The sequence below is a fragment of the Nerophis ophidion genome, linkage group LG07, assembly GCF_033978795.1.
Source record: "Nerophis ophidion isolate RoL-2023_Sa linkage group LG07, RoL_Noph_v1.0, whole genome shotgun sequence".
Classification (NCBI taxonomy): Eukaryota; Metazoa; Chordata; class Actinopteri; order Syngnathiformes; family Syngnathidae; genus Nerophis; species Nerophis ophidion.
Genome location: NC_084617.1, coordinates 39,974,581 through 39,994,320, shown reverse-complemented (window position 1 = coordinate 39,994,320; position 19,740 = coordinate 39,974,581). Strand labels below are relative to the sequence as shown.

At 42.7% G+C, this 19,740-nt stretch overlaps 1 long non-coding RNA gene across 1 annotated transcript; it reads right to left on the bottom strand.

Moving 5' to 3' along the window:
* Nucleotides 1-498: 498 nt before the first annotated feature.
* LOC133555686 (uncharacterized) lies at nucleotides 499-4,820 on the bottom strand. Its single transcript, XR_009807372.1, has 3 exons — nucleotides 4,710-4,820; nucleotides 1,675-1,798; nucleotides 499-1,596 (listed from the first exon to the last, which is right to left on the bottom strand). It is a non-coding gene; the product is annotated as an uncharacterized LOC133555686 (long non-coding RNA).
* Nucleotides 4,821-19,740: the final 14,920 nt, after the last annotated feature.

The following is a 19,740-nucleotide window of genomic DNA, read 5'->3' as shown; positions in this document are numbered from 1 at the left end:
TAATGCGTTTCTGCCCTCTTTCAGGTGACAGGGATGCTCTGCCCACCTGCAGGGGTTCATCAGTATACGCAGGATGTGTAGGATGGGGAATCTCTGCGGTTTTAATTGCTGGTTTGTGAACTGTTTGAGGGAGTTTCAATTGACCAGACTTCTCTTGACGGCGCTCACGTAAACGGTTATCTAAACGAATCACCAATGAAATGAGTGAACTAAAACTTGTTTCTTCGTCTCTGCAAGCCAATTCATCCTATAGCTGTTCATTAAGACCCTTAATAAAACTCTCCATTAGCGTTTTGTCATTCAATCCTGAGTCAGCTGCCAATGTTTGAAACTCCACAGAATAAACTGCAGCACTGTGACTTCCCTGCTGTAGTGATAGGAGACGCTTTGCTGCACTACCAGCATAGTTTGGGTGATCAAAAACTTGCCGGAAACGCTCAACAAAGTCATTGAAAGTCCTGAGTGCCAGTGGATTCTGGGAATCTTCTGCCTCTGCTCATGCTAACGCCCTGCCACGCAGCAACCCAACCATAAACAAAATTTTAGACTTATCTGCAGAGAAAGTTGTTGGTCTGAGTTGAAAAACTTTGGAACACTGCAGAAGAAAGCCTCGACAGCGTCACGTGTACGCGGCGCATTTACTGCGCGAAGTTGCCACCTCTCGGATGCACACGACCAGTCAGGCAGGAGTGCAGGTAAGAATTTGATTTCAATATAATAAAACAAAAGAACACTGGTACAAAATGGAAAATAAAGCGCATGACTACGCACTGGAAGCTAAAGCTAAACTTAGCAGGATACAGAAAGTCCAAAAGGTGATGTGCCGAACGCACGCGAAGCTAAGACGGAACTTAGCACAACAAAAGCAGGGATAAGCAGAGATTACATACGTGTTGTGTTGCATAAAGCAAACAATGGACCGAGGACGAACTAAGGAATCAGGTGGGCTTGAATACACAAATAATAATCAGAAACAGGTGTGTGACAGGAGCCCGTGAGGAGGAGCACATTACGTTGCCATGGTGACTAAAACAAACGAGGAAGTGCTCAAACACAAGGAACGGCAGAGTCTAGAAACAAACATGATGAAAAACATATCAAAAGGCAAAACCATAAACGATCCGAGTCGCGGATCGTGACAGACAGCTGCTCAGGTCCCCATTATAAGGTTCAGGGTTTGGCACGGGAACTTCGGGAGTTGTGGCAGAGGCGTGAGGTGAGTCCGGGGTCAAAGGTGACTGGGCAGAGGCTGTGGATGAATTTTTTTTTGTCAAGACAGACATTTGGTGCATTAGTAGACTCATCTGTGATACAAGGTCCTGATTTCCTTAAACGAGAAGTCATACTGTCTGTTCATGCAGGCCAAGCAGGATGCCTTGATGTGAAACAGCTTCCTGGATTGCCGCAGGTGTGTCGTCACTAAGGGGAAGAGCCGCTGGATTCATCATGGCCAGTTTGTTCGGTTAAGGTCTCAAAAAAAGAATCCAATTGCGGATCAGTAAACAGTCTATTTAATAACAAAAAAATCACTGGAGAAAATAATTCAAGTGTAACAAAATCAGCTCCAGGAAGACTCGGTCAAGGTCTGTTCACCATCTGAGAAAATACAAAAAAACAGGAGTCAAAAAGGTTCAGGGCACAGGTCAGAATGATTGAGTTAGGGTTAGAGTGTACCACAGGCAACGGACGAACTGGCACTGGCTGGGTGGGGATCCAGGGTTTAAGTCAGGTTGTTGATTGGGAACAGGTGGGCTCAGAAGACCGGCAGCACACCTGCAACTGATGACCAGGGGGGAGACTTACAGACACAAGAGGGAGGAGAGTAGGAATAAAAGAGGGGGGGAAAAGGAAGAGGAACCGCCCTCATGACAAAAGGTGTATTAATTTCACTGACGTGTGGCTATTTCCTCCAACAACAAACAACGACTTCTCATGGCAGGCTTCATCAGACACATCAAAGACTACTTTGGGACAAATGATGATCCAGGAACTTTTTTGAGAAAACTAGTGTGTACCCCGCCTTCCACCCAAATTCAGCTTAGATAGGCTCCAGCACCCCCCCCATGACCCAGAAAGGGACAAGCGGTAGAAAAATGGATGAATTGATAGGTGAAGTGGACATTTGTTTTTGGTCTCTTTCTTTCATCAAAGTTACACATTTCACAAGAAATTATCGTTGTTATACAAAATAAAAATGTTTGCTGTAGAGGACTCTGGCCTGTCCGAGGTTAAAAGTCAATGCAAGGATCTTGTAATATATAAATACTTTTTTAATCAGTGACATAAACACTGATATTATTTAAAAGAATAATGTATTATTATTTCGTATTTATTTTATTTTTGTATTTTATTTTACAAACCCCGTTTCCATATGAGTTGGGAAATTGTGTTAGAAGTAAATATAAACGGACTACAATGATTTGCAAATCATTTTCAACCCATATTCAGTTGAATATGCTACAAAGACAACATATTTGATGTTCAAACTCATAAACTTTATATTTTTTGCAAATAATCATTAACTTTAGAATTTGATGCCAGCAACACGTGACAAAGAATTTGGGAAAGGCGGCAATAAATACTGATAAAGTTGAGGAATGCTCATCAAACACTTATTTGGAACATCCCACAGGTGTGCAGGTTAATTGGGAACAGGTGGGTGCCATGATTGGGTATAAAAAACAGCTTCCCAAAAAATGCTCAGTCTTTCACAAGAAAGGATGGGGTGAGGTACACCCCTTTGTCCACAACTGCATGAGCAAATAGTCAAACAGTTTAAGAACAACGTTTGTCAAAGTGCAATTGTAAGAAATTTAGGGATTTCAACATCTACGGTCCATAATATCATCAAAAGGTTCAGAGAATCTGGAGAAATCACTCCACGTAAGCGGCATGGCCGGAAACCAACATTGAAGACCGTGACCTTCGATTCCTCAGACGGCACAGTATCAAAAAACGTCATCAATCTCTAAAAGATATCACCACATGGGCTTAGGAACACTTCAGAAAACCACTGCCACTAAATACAGTTTGTCGCTACATCTGTAAGTGCAAGTTAAAGCTCTAATATGCAAAGCGAAAGCCATTTATCAACAAAATCCAGAAACGCCGCCGGCTTCTCTGGGCCCAAGATCATCTAAGAAGGACTGATGCAAAGTGGAAAAGTGTTCTGTGGTCTGACGAGTCCACATTTCAAATTGTTTTTGGAAATATTCGACATTGTGTCATCCAGACCAAAAGGGAAGCGAACCATTCAGACTGTTATCGACGCAAAGTTCAAAAGCCAGCATCTGTGATGGTATGGGGGTGGATTAGTGCCCAAGGCATGGGAAACTTACACATCTGTGAAGGCACCATTAATGCTGAAAGGTACATACAGGTTTTGGAACAACATATGCCGCCATCTAAGCGCCGTCTTTTTCATGGACGCCCCTGCTTATTTCAGCAAGACAATGTAAGCCACATTCAGCACGTGTTACAACAGCGTGGCTTTGTAAAAAAAGAGTGCGGGTAATTTCCTGGCCCCCCTGCAGTGCAGACTTGTCTCTCATTGAAAATGTGTGGCGCATTATGAAGCGTAAGTTGAACGACTGAAGTTCTACATAAAACAAGAATGGGAAAGAATTCCACTATCAAAGCGTCAACAATTAGTTTCCTCAGTTACCAAACGTTTATTGAGTTTTGTTAAAAGAAAAGGTGATGTAACACAGTGGTGAACATGCCCTTTCCCAACTACTCTGGCACGTGTTGCAGCCATGAAATTCAAGTAAATTATTATTTGCACAAAAAAAAAAGTTTATGCGTTTGGACAAATATCTTGTCTTTGTAGTGCATTCAACTGAATATGGGTTGAAAAGGATTTGCAAATAATTCTGTTCCGTTTGTATTTACATCTAACACAATTTCCCAACTCATATGGAAACGGGGTTTGTAAAATGACGATGAGCTCAAAGTTTTAGATGCTGTGTGCGAAACAGATGCAAAATGTAGCAGCATTGCTAAGTGCTAAACAAGAAATACAAACTAGGAACATAATAAAACAATCAATTACTGTACACCGTCTGCTCTCACTGGGATGCCGACTGATGGGATGTTTATATCTTCCCATTTAGATGACGAATTCATCATTATCCTCATGCAGGTTTTTACCAAAAACAAAAACAAGTCTTTTTGTGCCTTTCTTGCTGTCTTTTGGTCTAAGCTGAATGTCAAAGTTGACCAGCTCCTCGGTGTATGACCACAACCTTCTACTATCCAGGTGAGAGGCAAGATTTATAATCTGGAATTAAGTTCTATCAACTCAGAGGCGATGCAGCAGCTCAGTATGTCATAGCATTATAAGCTAGTTAGCGCTGCTAAAAGAAGTTCCTCTGCGTTTGCTCTTATAATAACAGTATCGCTAATACTGTTATAGCGGTGTTGCATGTTAATGTGCAGATCATTTCCCAATGAAGCAGACGGAACTCTGGTGGCAGTGTGCAGGTAAGACCATGATTCATTTTTCATAAATCAGGCAAAATCCAAAAATACAGGAGAGCGTGCGGATAGCACAAGTAGCTATGGAAAAGCTAACGGGAAAGCTTAGCATGGAAAACAAGCAAACAAATAGTGAAGCTTAGCTACGGACTCAAACGGTGAACACACGTAGCTTGTTGCATGGAGCAAACAAAACAGCCAGCCTGAGTGTAGCGAAAAGCAGGAATAAATACCTCTCTGATTAGTGCCTGGAAGCAGGTGAGGGTCCCGAATACGAATCAGAGGCAGGTGAAAATAATCAGCTCCCATGGCAACCAAGAAAACACAAACCCAAGGGTGCTGAAACAGAATTATGGGAGTCTTTAACTAAACAAAACATCGGATTATGACAAATACTTGGTTAATATTCAGGTCACAACATTAAAATGGAGCCCTATTGGTGGTAACGGAGATAGATATCTTTTTAAATCCTAGTCATATTTGAAAACAGCTAAGTGTTGTGCATATGTAGACCTTGAAGCTTGGAATGTAACTAGCAGCCATAACACCCTTCTTATCTCAAATGTCCCAGGTTTAGAGGGAGAATGGATATGTGGATTCGCTCTGGAGGGGAGGAGAAGAGGGGGGCGAGTGAAATAGTGTAAAAGGGGAGACTTCTGTAGGATTAGCAGATAAACTTGGGCAATGCGATTTAAAGCTAGATTGGTCTCCCAAAGCTTTGGAATAAAAGATCAAATCAGCTACTCTGTCTGGGATTAATTTAAAACCAGCTCATGTGTCATCAAAGGAACCTGGGGGGTGACCAGTAGCTTAAATTCCCTAAAAAGAGGACGATCTAGTCCAAACGCAACAATTTGGGGGCTTCGTACGCGGGATGACACGCTGAGAATTGGACATCACTTACAATCCTCCGGACAGACTCACTTGGCCAACACATAAATCCAGGTAAGCAGAGCCTTTTTCTAAAATCTGCATTAGGAATCTGTCCTGAAGTCTGTAAGTCAAACACTGTTTCGTACCCCAGAGACAGAGTGGTGATTTTGATAGATTGGTTGCATTTTTGTCTTGTCCGCCATTACATAAAAGTTGTAAATAAGTGGTCAACTCACGGCATTGTGTCAAGATTACCGTCACGGGCTGCTTCACTGACGAGTAAGCAAATGGCCGGGTGTGGCTCGCCCTGTTTTGGATTTGTTTGGGTCTCCCCTAAAAGAGTACCGGGTCGGATGACCGTTGTATCGGAAATAGTAAATACTTCCCGGTTGTAAGATCCATGTGACATTAATGTGTGCACTAAAAGTAAGGTTGGGTTGGAAGCCATTTGTAAAAGTACAATAAAATATTCCCTGGTTGTAAGATCCATGTGACATTAACGTGTGCACTAAAAGTAAGGATGGGTTGGAAGCCATTTGTAAAAGTACAATAAAATATTCCCTGGTTGTAAGATCCATGTGACATTAACGTGTACACTAAAAGTAAGGATGGGTTGGAAGCCATTTGTAAAATACAATAAAATATTCCCTGGTTGTAAGATCCATGTGACATTAACGTGTACACTAAAATTAAGGACCGTAAGGGTGGAGGCCCTTCTATACCATATGACAAATTCCGCGGCTGGAAGCCATTTGTAAAAGTACAATAAAGTTCCATGGTTGCGAGATCCAGGCGATACGGAAGTGTGCACTAAAATGAAGGAAAAAAGACACAATGGCCAAGGAGTGTGACAGACAGGAACGTGATGGTGGCTGGGAAAATGTGATGAATCGTTTCTGTTTAATGATCAATTGAATGTACTGTTGTCGACAATGTAAATAACAAGTAGAGTTTAAAAAAAGAAAATAAAAAGAGAATGTTTCTTGAAAGGATTAAGAGGGAGTTTACAACACTCGTAAAGTAGTGAGTAGTTTTGGTAAATTAAGAAAAGTAACTCGAAGTTTTATGGTAAAATGAAACGTAGAAAAAAAGCTTTTGTGCATTTTTTTTTTATTTTTATGCGGGAGTGCTTACGCGCGTGTGTATGCATGTGTGTGTGTGTGTGTGTGTGTGCGTGTGCGTGTGTGTGTGTGTGTGTGAAGTGTAGGGAAGAGATGGATACAGGATGTGGTTTGTAAATGAAAAAGCAAGTTGAAGAAAGGATGAGAAAGTGACAAATGAAGGTATTCGTAAATGATATTTGTGTGTCAGCGTATGCTGTTGAGGGTGCTTCGCTGCAAGTTTGTTTGTTTGTTTGTTTGGTTAGTTGTTAACTCCTGAAGCTGAAATACATTTGTATTTTATAGCTGTTCTATAATACCTAGTTCAGAAATCATATAAGTGAATGATCCATCCATCTATTTATCTTCCTCTGTTTATCAGAGGTCAGGTCGCTAGGGCAGCAGCCTAAGCGGGGAAGCAGTGACTTCACTCTCCTTGGCCATTTTATGTAGGTCTGAGTGAATGATAAACGTTGTTTGTTTTTATTAAGGTGTGATATAATACAGGTGTGCTTCTGGGTGAGACATTTGAGATAAAAAATATGTCTTAGTAACAAGGGCGTCTGAAGAGGGCAGAAAAAGAACAGACAAAAAGTCGCCACTCTCCCCTGCTCCAGTCCCCCAAGCGTTAAACAAATTCTAATCAGAGGACATACTGAGCCAGGAAAGTTTAAGTAAACAGACAGCAAGCAAACCACAAAGAATAATTTAAATAAATGTGAATGCGTGGGTTCCCTCCGGGTACTCCGGCTTCCTCCCACCTCCAAAGACATGCACCTGGGGATAGGTTGATTGGCAACACTAAATTGGCCCTAGTGTGTGAATGTGAGTGAGAATGTTGTCTGTCTATCTGTGTTGGCCCTGCGATGAGGTGGCGACTTGTCCAGGGTGTACCCTGCCTTCCGCCCGATTGTAGCTGAGATAGGCGCCAGCGCCCCCCGTGAACCCAAAAGGGAATAAGCGGTAGGAAATGGATGGATGGTTTTATTTTGTAGAATATCACGCACGACAGGAAGTCAGAGTGCACAACTAACTAACTGATAGACACAAATGATAATTTAATTAACTTATAACTAATATTTAGTTGATTTAAAAAGTTATTTAAATATACATGAAGTAGTAGGTATAATCTTTGAAATAGGGGTATTGATTAACATTTAAAGGGGCAATTAATGCTGTGATTTTAAAAGTGATATGCAGAATTGGACTAAGCAAAAGGACAACGACAAGGCTGTGACAGAGTAACAAGGAAACAACTCCTTAATTTACAAATCACTGAAGCAAAAATGTCAAAAGAACCGAAAGGTCAAAAATCAGCTAAAGTATATTCAGCAGTAGGTGGCCTTTTTTTTTAGCTCCAGCAGGCGGAGAAAATAATCCGCCTGCTGGTATTGTGGTGGTGGACAACGCGGTGCTTCAAGGCCAGTCCGGGGTGGAAACTGTTTCATCTGTTACCAGCCTGGTCACTGGGCTCGAGAAAGTCAGAACATTTCAGAACAGGAAAGGTTCCGTTGTGCCGCCGGACAAGCACGAAGAGGGTGCCCACAGCGGAAGTCCCAGCAGGAAATACAGACAGGCCCCATGCTGGACATAAGTGTAAACAGACAACGCTATCAATTCGTGATTGACACTGGTGCCACCCACTCATCTCTGAATGCAGAGGTACCAAAGAAACTATGTGCTTCCTTTTTGAGGGTCGAAGGCTTCGCTGAGGTCACAAGAATGTTACCTGTCACCAAACTACTTCCGGTTCACATTGCTGGACACACACTGAAGCACCCCTGTGCACCAGGTGTGGTAGAATGTCAAGCAAGCACCCCGTGCCTGCTTGGTATATTGACTTGCTTTACAAACTGTACTCTGACATTCAATATCGCACAGAAGGGACCTTCCTGGTGTTACCTGACGGTACAACCACCAAGCTGCGACACCACTACCAAGACTCCTCCATGCGCATGAGCTCATACCAAAGCTTGGGGCACCAGAAATGGCTTACAACTCCTGATGCAACTGTTCTATCGGTGAAAACCCTGGGTGACTGAGCTGTTTCCGTTTGTACCGCCACCCGACTCGCCATATGTTATGATCACCAGTTAGACAACTCATACCAGGAGGCCATTGACTCCTTTTTATATATATTTATATATGTTGGAACTCACGGTGTGGCTGCTCATGTTGACATATCTTTGCAACAACTACCATGGTATAAGATGGACACAAATGCTGTCCCACATTGTTCCCTTGCTCTCGATCCCGCCTACGAAACCAAAGACTTAGGTCCAATGATGAAACAGGGCGTAGCTGCTGATGATTGAACCGACACACAAATACCACATTTTCAATTGTTTCAGTTGTTTGTTTAACACATAGCTATGGGCTGCATTTTAGACACCCCGGTTGTAGGCTACAAGGAGCTAGCAGCTACACAACAGCTGAGCTAAAACAACACATGACATTTAAGCATATTAAATAATTATAGTTGCTTATAACATGTACAAAATCGCCAGGACAAAAGTCTGAGAGAAAGTATTCGGTAACAAACGTGTCCGCATCACTCAACTTTCTATAACATGAGCTTGACTTAATGAATTAATGTGGCCACCAGGTGTGGTAGAATGTCAAATTACTATTGCAAAAGCATCCACCATAAGGTTAGTGTTTTTCTAGCATTTGTGTCAATATCAATATAAGCATATTTTGTCGCTTTCACCATATTGAATAATTTACTTGACTATCAGCTAAACTTTTTCTTAGATGTTTCTGAAAGTGATAGTACTACAAACACAGTCCCTTTTTCAGAAACAGAAGGGGCAGGAGTTGAGGGTGGATTCAGACTCCTTACAACAAAATCGACAATCATTCGACTCTGACAATTTCCATAGTTTTAACATTTTTCAGTTAAAAACAAAGTCAAGTTTAGAAGTGGTAATAAAATCATTCACTAAAAATGATTTGTTATTCAGAGACCCGACATTCAAGAGACCCATCCGGATGGTGTTATTGACAGGCTTCGACGTTGGCTTTGATTTGGAGAGAATAGGAATGAGATTGTTTAGGTTAGCAAGGTGGCTAAGTTTCCCAATGGTAACTCTCTTGGTTGTCACAACAAGAATGTAGAAGGTACCATGATTTGATGTAGGCATGACTGTTGTCAGGGCAAGGCGGGGTTTGCCGTAAGGGGGAAGTAGAGTAGTTTAAATATTTTTTCAGTGGGTAAAAAAGTTGTAAGTAAATTTGATTAGAAAATAACGATTTTGAACATCGATAGTGGTTTAGTAGATTAATTTGGAATATCGAGGAGGTGAGGTAACATCAGTGTAAAGTTTATGATTTCATTGATATGATCAATCAGGTACAAGGGAAAAGGTACCTGCTGACTTGCGTTGACAATTACAGTGGTTGGCCGAAAGCAACCCCAACCTCAAAAGAGGATGCAAAATCAGTAATTAAATGGCTTGTGAATGACCTAATTCCCCAACATGGTTTCCCCAAAAAAGATTAGGTCAGATAACGGCACCCATTTTAAAAATGCTCACTTAGCCTTGGTCGAAAAGACTCTCGGACTAGAACACAGGTTCATCCTCAGTCCGAAGGTAAGTTCGAGAGAATGAACCAAAACATCAAGACAAAATTGGCTAAAATCTGTGCACAGACCAAATTGAAGTGGGTTGACGCGTTACCATTGGCTTTAATGATCATTCGAATGTCCATGAACAAAACTGGTTTTTCACCCTATGAACCGCACACAGGTCAGCCTTTCCCAGGTCCAGCCGCCCCCCTGGAAGGAGGAATCAGCGTAAAACCAAAGTGGTACGTTGAGCAAATTCAGAATGTGTGTAATAATTTCTCTGCACAGATTCGTGGGCAACCATCCGCCACTCCAAATTCCCTTCCGCCCGCTGAGAGTGGGTCAAGATCAAGGTCATCAGGCACAAATGGACGGAGCCCAGGTGGACCGGTCCCTTCAAGGTCGTGGAACGGACATCTCATCGCCACATCACCTGCCCCACTCAACCCCCTAGCAGCGCCTTTTGAGCCTGAGGCATCTGAAGAAGAACGGGAGCAGGCAGAAGACTCACTGTTAGCCACTGAAGTGGGTGACGTGCTAGTAACCTCTCCCCCCAGGTCATAGAAGAGCGAAGCTTTAGTAACTTACACACAGTCCCACAGCCCAGAAGAACACGCCGAGAGAGATCTTCCCCCGTTGAGCTTCCGTCTACCTTCGTGTAGATCTACCAGACCTACTCAACTGCTGTATCATATATCCAAAGCTATCATATATCCTTACTTGAGACCAACCTATGTATTCGACGTTATACAACTTCTCTTACTTGTTTTCAGCATAACTATTGGTGTCTCTGGAATAAGTGAAAAGTTTGATGTTGATCCCCGTTTCGTTACCTTAATTACCCTGATTTTGACAGATGGAAGGCAGGATGTTACACCCAGCAGTATTCCCTGACAGACTGATACTTTGGCTTGTTCTAATGTCCTTGTGCCTCAGTCCTTCCTTCCCGATGTCTTAGAACACATGGCGGACTTTAAATAGACTGGATCAAGGGGGACAGCAAGACTTACTTTTTTGACCTGTGCAGTGTGATTGATTGCGAGGGACATAATAGTTATTATCGTGGTAGTAACCTCTATCTTTGTTACGACTCAACCCTGAGCTATTGGTGTCGGAAGCAGAATACATACTCTATGGGGTGGTGCCCCTGGTGGAAGCAGGTAACCCACTACACAAGGCATTGGAATCCCACTAGCCCCCTATTATTACATCAAAACTATTCGGGAAGGGACAACCTTTCAGAGGAATTTTGATAGTTCCCAGAACCCCCTCGCCCTTACAATTGCCAACATGGGTGACATGCCCAATTGACCCAGTCCATTTCATATTGTGTTAGGGGTTGACCAGACAGGTACAGACTCTAAAGGGTTTCCATCCATCCATTTTCTACCGCTTATTCCCTTTTGGGTCGCGGGGGGCGCTGGCAATGTCCTTGAGAGGGCGTTAACTACCTCTGCCCCCTCTGTAGCGCCTAAAGTGCCACTCCACCTCGGTGACGTTTCAAAGGCTCTTACATCTGCATATACCCGGTAGCTTTGACCCTAGGAGCGGGTGCAGGCAACCTGTGGTTCAGGTGGATGACTAGCATGGCCAAGAGCAAAAACATGGGTGATTGTGTTGCTTGTTCCGCTGGCAGTCCCTTTCCCCATACTTACCCCGCCCCTTTTAAGTTGACTGACACAAATGGCTCAAACTGCCTTATCTCCTTGTTTTCTGAACCCACGCCGCCAGGTTCTGATTTGTTGGCTTGTGTGTAACCTCCTATTGACAATTCCACCCGACTTCTTCCCTTTGTGGCCCAAAAGATGAATTACATGTGTTTTCAATTCACAGGACCCTCTTCGTCCCCCAAAAAATTGGGTAACATTGACCCATCCTGGTGCACCACACTGATAAATGGCTCCAAAATAGGCCCTTGGGCACGGGCTGACTTATTCTGGTATTGTGGAGAGCACAGACTGTACAATAGAATCCTGACGTCAGCCGTTGGGCTTTGTGCTATGGTCAACTGGTGACACCACTCACCCTAGTGGGTACCAAATTAAAACCCCTTGGAACTCCTGTTTCAGCGGCCTCTTTAACTTCCCGCCGACGCCACCATGTTCTGTCTAGGAGGAGTGTAACAGGCTCATTTGATTTGATGAGAAACCCTGATGGTGTTTACTTTGATGCAATAGGGCAACCAAAGGGGGTCCCCGGACAACATAAATTGTGGTGTGAATCCTGTGCAGGTTTCGAGAACCTTCCTATCATTGGTGCTATTTTCCCTGTGACTGCTACTAAAAATGTAGAACACATTAACTATGTTTTTTATAATCTGTTGAGACTGACCAACCTGACTCGTGATGCTGTTGAGGGACTTGCTGAGCAACTTGCCCCGACCTCCCTCATGGCCATCCAGAACCACATAGCCCTTGACCGCATCCTAGCCAAGGAAGAAGGTGTGTGTGCAATACTGTACTTTCATTCCTAACAACACCGCCCCCGATGGCTCGGTCCAGAGGGCCTTAGAGGGCCTCCAAGCCCTGTCTAAGGAACTTACTGAATTTTCCGGTGTCCCTGACCCCTTCAAAGATCGGCTTCAAGGCATCTTTGGCAGGTGGACTGACCTACTGTAATTAAGTCTGTGCTGGTCTCCTTTGCAGTTTTCTTGGCCACTCTAGCCTCATGCGGTTGCTTTATCGCACCTTGTGCTAGGTCTCTATGCACCCGCATTAGTGTTAGAGCCGTAGAAGGTCAACCCCACCCTGTTTCTGGGTTTCCTATGTCCCTGAAGGGAGTCAAGCAAAGTGATGACTTTCGAGAATTGCTAGTTTCCCTCGCTGACCATGACGACTTTGACGTGGACTCCCTCCATCTATCTCCCATGTAACTGCGCTTTTATTTTAGTGCAAGCTTGCTAAAACTTTAATGTGGGACAGGTGCTTTAGAAGTTTTGTAATTGTGTTAGAGATCTTTTGTAAAAGATCTGAAGGGGGATTGACGGAGATAGATATCTTTTTAAATCCTAGTCATATTTGAAAACAGCTAAGTGTTGTGCATATGTAGACCTTGAAGCTTGGAATGTAACTAGCAGCCATAACACCCTTCTTATCTCAAATGTCCCAGGCTTAGAAGGATTAGCTCTGGAAGGGAGGGGGGGAGGGGGGCGAGTGAAATAGTGTAAAAGGGGAGACTTCCGTAGAATTAGCAGATCAACTTGGGCAATGCGATTTAGAGCTGTTGTACGTAGATTGGTCTCCCAAAGCTTTGGAATAAAAGATCAAATAAGCTACTCTGTCTGGGATTCATTTAAAACCAGCTTGAGTATCATAAAAGGAACCTGGGGGGTGACCAATAGCTTAAATTCCCTAAAAAGAGGAAGATCTGGTCCAAACGCAACAGTGGTTTCTGGATTGTTGATGTAGGCTTTATGGGTGGAATAGTGTAGTCCCATTAGCTGCATTGTTACCCACCTCATACTCGCCATATATTACACATTAGAATGCAGAAATTTTTTTAAAAAAAAATAAATAAATTATATATATATATATATATATATATATATATATATATATATATATATATATATATATATATATATATATATATGGGCTTCACGGTGGAAGAGGGGTCAGTGCATCTGCCTCACAATACGAAGGTCCTGCAGTCCTGGGTTTAAATCCAGGCTTGGTATCTTTCTGTGTGGAGTTTGCATGTTCTCCCCGTGAATGCGTGGGTTCCCTCCGGGTACTCCGGCTTCCTCCCACCTCCAAAGACATGCACCTGGGGATAGGTTGATTGGCAACACTAAATTGGCCCTAGTGTGTGAATGTAAGTGTGAATGTTGTCTGTCTATCTGTGTTGGCTTGGCAACACTAAATTGGCCCTAGTGTGTGAATGTAAGCGTGAATGTTGTCTGTCTATCTCTGTTGGCCCTGCGATTAGGTGGCGACTTGTCCAGGGTGTACACCGCCTTCTGCCCGACTGTAGCTGAGATAGGCACCAGCGCCCCCCCGCGACCCCAAAAGGGAATAAGCGGTAGAAAATGGATGGATGGATATATGAGCTCTTGTCTTGCATAAGGATTATGAATGATGGGCAATATTACAAAAAAGTACGGTTTAGGTACTCTTATTAAAAAACTTATATAAATAAATGATAAATGGGTTGTACTTGTATAGCGCTTTTCTACCTTCAAGGTACTCAAAGCGCTTTGACACTACTTCCACATTTACCCATTCACACACACATTCACACACTGATGGAGGGAGCTGCCATGCAAGGCACCAACCAGCACCCATCAGGAGCAAGGGTGAAGTGTCTTGCTCAGGACACAACGGACGTGACGAGGTTGGTTCTAGGTGGGATTTGAACCAGTGACCCTCGGGTTGCGCACGGCCACTCTCCCACTGTGCCACGCCGTCCCTATTGATCCGCGATTATCGCAAATAATTACAAGTTAACAATGGACAAAATATGATAATCCAGATTAAATAGTTTTATCTTTTGACAGCCCTAAATAAAACCCTTGTTTGGATAAAATCCTTGTTTTATGTTCAACAAATAATAACAAAATTGATGTCAGTAAGTCAGAACTGGGCAAATATTTTGACCCGGGGGCCACATTGAGAGAAAAAAATGTGCCTGGAAGGCCAAGGTGTATGTGTGTATAAATGATATATACACATTTAGCTGTAAAAATCTGCTGTACGGTATGTGTTTGGGTCACTTTTTTTCAGGAACACTAATACCAAAAGACACAATGTCCGATTATGACATGTTCGTTATGACAGACCACATCAAAAAAACGGAATAGAATTTTAGAGTTTACTGAATGCGACACCCAAAATGTACATGAAAATAAAGAAAGTGTGATTTACAATATTAACTATAAACAATCAAACACTTTATATTAAGAACATAGCAACGTCGCTCTTTGACTTTTTTTTTACAATCAAGCAAAATATGAATGCAAAGTGTAATAAACACCTGAAATATGATATATTATCACGTAAAAATTTTCTTCTGCATCTGTTTCTGACACACACATTTCGGGCTGCTCTGAAAACAAACCCCGGCCACTCTGCTTTGTCCCTTGCCTGAGCTGCTGTGACGTAAATTACCATAATAATTCATATAACACCCAAAAGTGCAGATTCTGACCATTGAAATACTTTCTATAGTTCAAGACTTACGGTCATTTAAAAACAGCACTGCACATCATAATGGCGGCTACAGTTTTGATGTTAAAAGTCTAAAAAATTTATATAATCCGGCAGGGCAGATTGAAAATTTTAACAAGCAGTATTTTGCCCAGGGTCTTGGAAATGTTCTAATATCGGCAACATTGAGCCTGTATTTACTTGGTATTGCCCATCCCTATTGTTATGACTCCAAATGATTCTTCGCAGTCTGATGTGGGATTAGTGCACGATTCCACTGAAATCTTACTGAATCATTCTTATCATGAACGGTGGAGTCCCCACATGTCTGATGATGTCGCCCACTTGGAAGTGGCTGAAGAAGAATGTGCGGAATGTCTGCTCATTCTGCAATTTCCTTTTGCTAATTTGAATAGCATGCACGAGTGACACGCACACACGCCCACACGGAAACATCCATGTCACTGAACTGCAGTAACCCTCATCTAAAGGTGAGGCGATACCTCTCAGCCAATCACAAGGGCCCAAGAATCAGGCACTCTTCCGTCAGCCAATCATCTCTTCTCCTCTGCTCTCTTTCAGTTTGCCAGCTCCTTTCCGTTCTTCATGATATACGTTTTTACAGGCCCGCAGGCGGAAGTGAGGTTACCGTTTGTTGTGAGTGAGTCGCCACTCACTCCTCCTTTGTGCTCGTTTCTCCTCTAAGCCAGTCTGCCTCGCCTTTATGTGGCGCTCTTTCATCCACACAATAGCAGCGTAAACCACTCATCCGTCAGCTAGCCTCGTGTGCTTGACACTCCGGGTCCAACTCTTGGCCTCCAATCGTAGCCACGACCATTTCAATCGCCACTGATCCTCTGAACTTTGATCCCATATGTGTAATCCAGTGCGTCTCCATTTTATTTCCTCATGCCCCCCAGGGGACATAATTATTATTTTTTTTTTTAATATGATTGAGTACCTGATATTATTTATTTATATATTCATCCGTACGGACCATTTTAACTCGTAGAATTATTGAAAAATTAATAAGTGTTCACATTTGTGAGAACCTTACATTATTTATGTATTAATGCATATCAGGGGTGTCCAATTTTTTCCACTGTGGGCCCCGCACTAAAAATTCATGGAGGCAGGGGCCATTTTTATATTTTTAATTTTCAAAACCAATAAAATATACAGATGTTTTAACCTTTCGGGAGAGCTGGAATATATGGCCTAGAAATTCAAACTCAGATAAAAAAGTGTTTATTTTATTTAATTAAAACTAGTAGTTTGAAATTACATGGCATACACTGCATCTTATTCTTAGCAAATTCTGATTTGAATAAAATTGTTCTTTTTAGACTACCGTATTTTCCGGACCATTGGGCGCACCGGATTATAAATGGGCATATTCAGGTCTATTTTCATACAAAAGGCGCACCGGATTATATAGTGTGTTAAAGGGGTCATATTATGATTTTTTTCTAAATGAAAAACACTTCCTTGTAGTCTACATAACATGTAATGGTGGTTCTTTGTTCAAAATATTGCAAAGATTATGTTTTACAGATCACCTTCAAGCTGCTTTCTGACAGTCGCTTCAGGATGCGCCGTTTTGTGGGCCGTCTTGTTATGTGGCTCAAGTTCGGCAACGTCTTCTTCTTCTTCGTAATCTTTGTTGTAGCGGTGTAGCGTGCAAGGATGCGAGTGGAAGAAGTGTCAAAAGATGGAGCTAACTGTTTTCATGACATTCAGACTTTACCTAAATCAATAACAGGGCAGGATCTCCTCATCTGTGGCTCATTAGTGCAATAATAATGCCGGAAATGTGTCCCGTGAAAAACCATCCGACCGGAACTGTCTAATAACTAAAGTTCGGGCGGGCGGGCGGGCAGGCAGGCAGGCAGGCAGGCAGGCAGATAGATAGATAGATAGATAGATAGATAGATAGATAGATAGATAGATAGATAGATAGATAGATAGATAGATAGATAGATAGATAGATAGATAGATAGATAGATAGATAGATAGATAGATAGATAGATAGATAGATAGATAGATAGATAGATAGATAGATAGATGGATAGATAGATAGATAGATAGTACTTTATTGATTCATTCAGGAGAGTTCCCTCAGGAAAATTAATAAGTGGTTCGGGCATTTGGTCAGGATGTTTAGGGCATGTCCAATTGGTAGGAGGCCATGGGGAAGACCCAGGACACGTTGGGAAAATTATGTCTCTCGGCTGGCCTGGGAACACCTCGGATCCCCCGGGAGGAGTTGGACGAAGTGGCTGGGGAGAGGGAAGTCTGGGCGTTCCTGCTGAGGCTGATGTCCCAGCGACCCAACCCTAAAATAAGCGGAAGAAGATGGATGGATGGATGGATGGATGGATGGATGGATGGATGGATGGAACATTGATTTTCCATCCATCCATCCATTTTCTACCGCCTGTCCCTTTTGGGGTCGCCGGGGGTGCTGGAGACTATCTTATCTGCATTCGGGCGGTAGGGGTGTACACCTTGGACAAGTCACCACCTCATCGCGGAGCCAACACAGATAGACAGACAACATTCACACTCACATTCACACACTAGGGCCATCCATCCATCCATTTTCTACCACTTATTCCCTTTGGGTCGCGGGGGGCACTGGTGCCTATCTCAGCTGCAATCGGGCGGAAGGCGGTGTACACCGTGGACAAGTCGCCAGCTCATCGCAGAGCCTACACAGATACACAGACAACATTCACACTCACATTCACACACTAGGGCCAATTTAGTGTAATTTATCATTTTTGAGCAATGGCAGTTTTAAAGAAAACGCGGTCTCCCGTGTTTTCCGGACCATAGGGCATGCCGGATTATATGGCATCCTGCCGATGATTGGGTCTAGTCAGGTCTACTGTCATACAAAAGGTGCACTGAATTATAGGGCGCATTAAAGGGGCCATATCATTTTTGTTGTTTTCTGAATTGAAAAAAAGAAAAATCCTTGTAGTCTACACATGTAATGGTGGTTCTTTGGTCAAAATGTTGCATAAATTATGTTTTGAAGATAATCTTCAAGCCGCTTTCTAACAGTCACTTCAGGATGCGCCGTTTTGTGGGCGGTTTTATTCATGTGGCTCACCTTCGACAGCTTCTTCTCCCCGTCATCTTTGTTGTAGCGTGCAAGGACGGGAGTGGAAGAAGTGTAAAAGATGGAGCTAACTGTTTTAATGACATTTAGAATTTACTTAAATCAACTACGGAGCAGCATCTCCTCATTCGTGGCTCACTAGTGCAACAAAAACGCCTTAACGTGTGTCCCGTAAAACCCCGGCCGACCGGAACTCTCTAATAACTAAAGTTCCTTGGGTGAATTATGTAAACTCACTACACCAGTATGCTTAAGCGCTTTCATGACGAGTTTACTGACAGATATAAGTAAGAACTTTTCAATACTTCCATCTATGCATCCATTTTCCTACCGCTTATTCCCTTTGGGGTCGCGGGGGGCCCTGGAGCCTATCTCAGCAAAACGATAACAGTGGAGGATGACAAGAAGATAGAGAAAAAGAAAAAGCTTATCAAATACGGTGTCGTCCCGGACTACAATGGTGGACGCGCGCAAATTTTCAGGATTTATGCAAATACCAAATACAGATCAGCAGGTACCAGAAGGTAAGAAAAGTTGCTTTTGCATAATATTGCGAAACTAAACGCCAGATAATTTGTCTTACCTTATACACACACTATAATAATACTCCTATGTTGAAGCACAGTACAACCATCAGGAATGTGCGGCTTCATAGCTTACCAAAGTTGTACTAAAACATGTTGATAGCTTTTTGAGCGCCGTGTGTAAAGTTTTATATTTTCAATGGAACATATACAATTTTGTGTTGTTTACTTGAGTCATATGGCAGTCTACATGTATCTCTTATGTGTAATTGCTATCTACTGGTCATTCTTATCTCTTATCATACCACCATGTACCAAATGAAATAGCTTTGAGGTGGGTAAACACAACCAGAATTATTCCGTACTTTAGGCGCACTGGGTTATAAGGCGCACTGTTGAGTTTTGAGAAAATGAAAGGATTTCAAGTGCGCCTTATAGTCCGAAAAATACGGTACATGGCAGCGCTGTGTTATTAGAGTCAATATGGTAACTTTCTCTAGTTAAATTTCACCTGTTTGCGCTTTTATTCCACTTGCAGCGGGACAATAAATATTAGCTGAAGGCCGCAAATGGGACTTTGCATACCATTGACTTATTGTATATCCCCATTACCAGTAAACTGAAGGGTTATGTACAGTAAATATACTTGGTCATATTTCCTGATTGAGCCTGTTGATTAATTCCAGCAGTGTTGCCACCGAGCGGGAGGCTTGTGTATTGTTCAAGAATGAATAAAAGATGCTAATACTGGAAGTCCCTTGCCTCTCAGGGCCCCCCTGGCAAATCACTGTGACCCTACCCCAGGGGGGCCCCGCCCCGCCCCACTATTGGAGGAGCAGGGTGTAATCTGAGACAGGAGTGCAGTCGAATGCCGCCAGTTGTTGCATAATCGTGTCAAACTAAGACAGGACTGTGTCTGTTTCTTCCT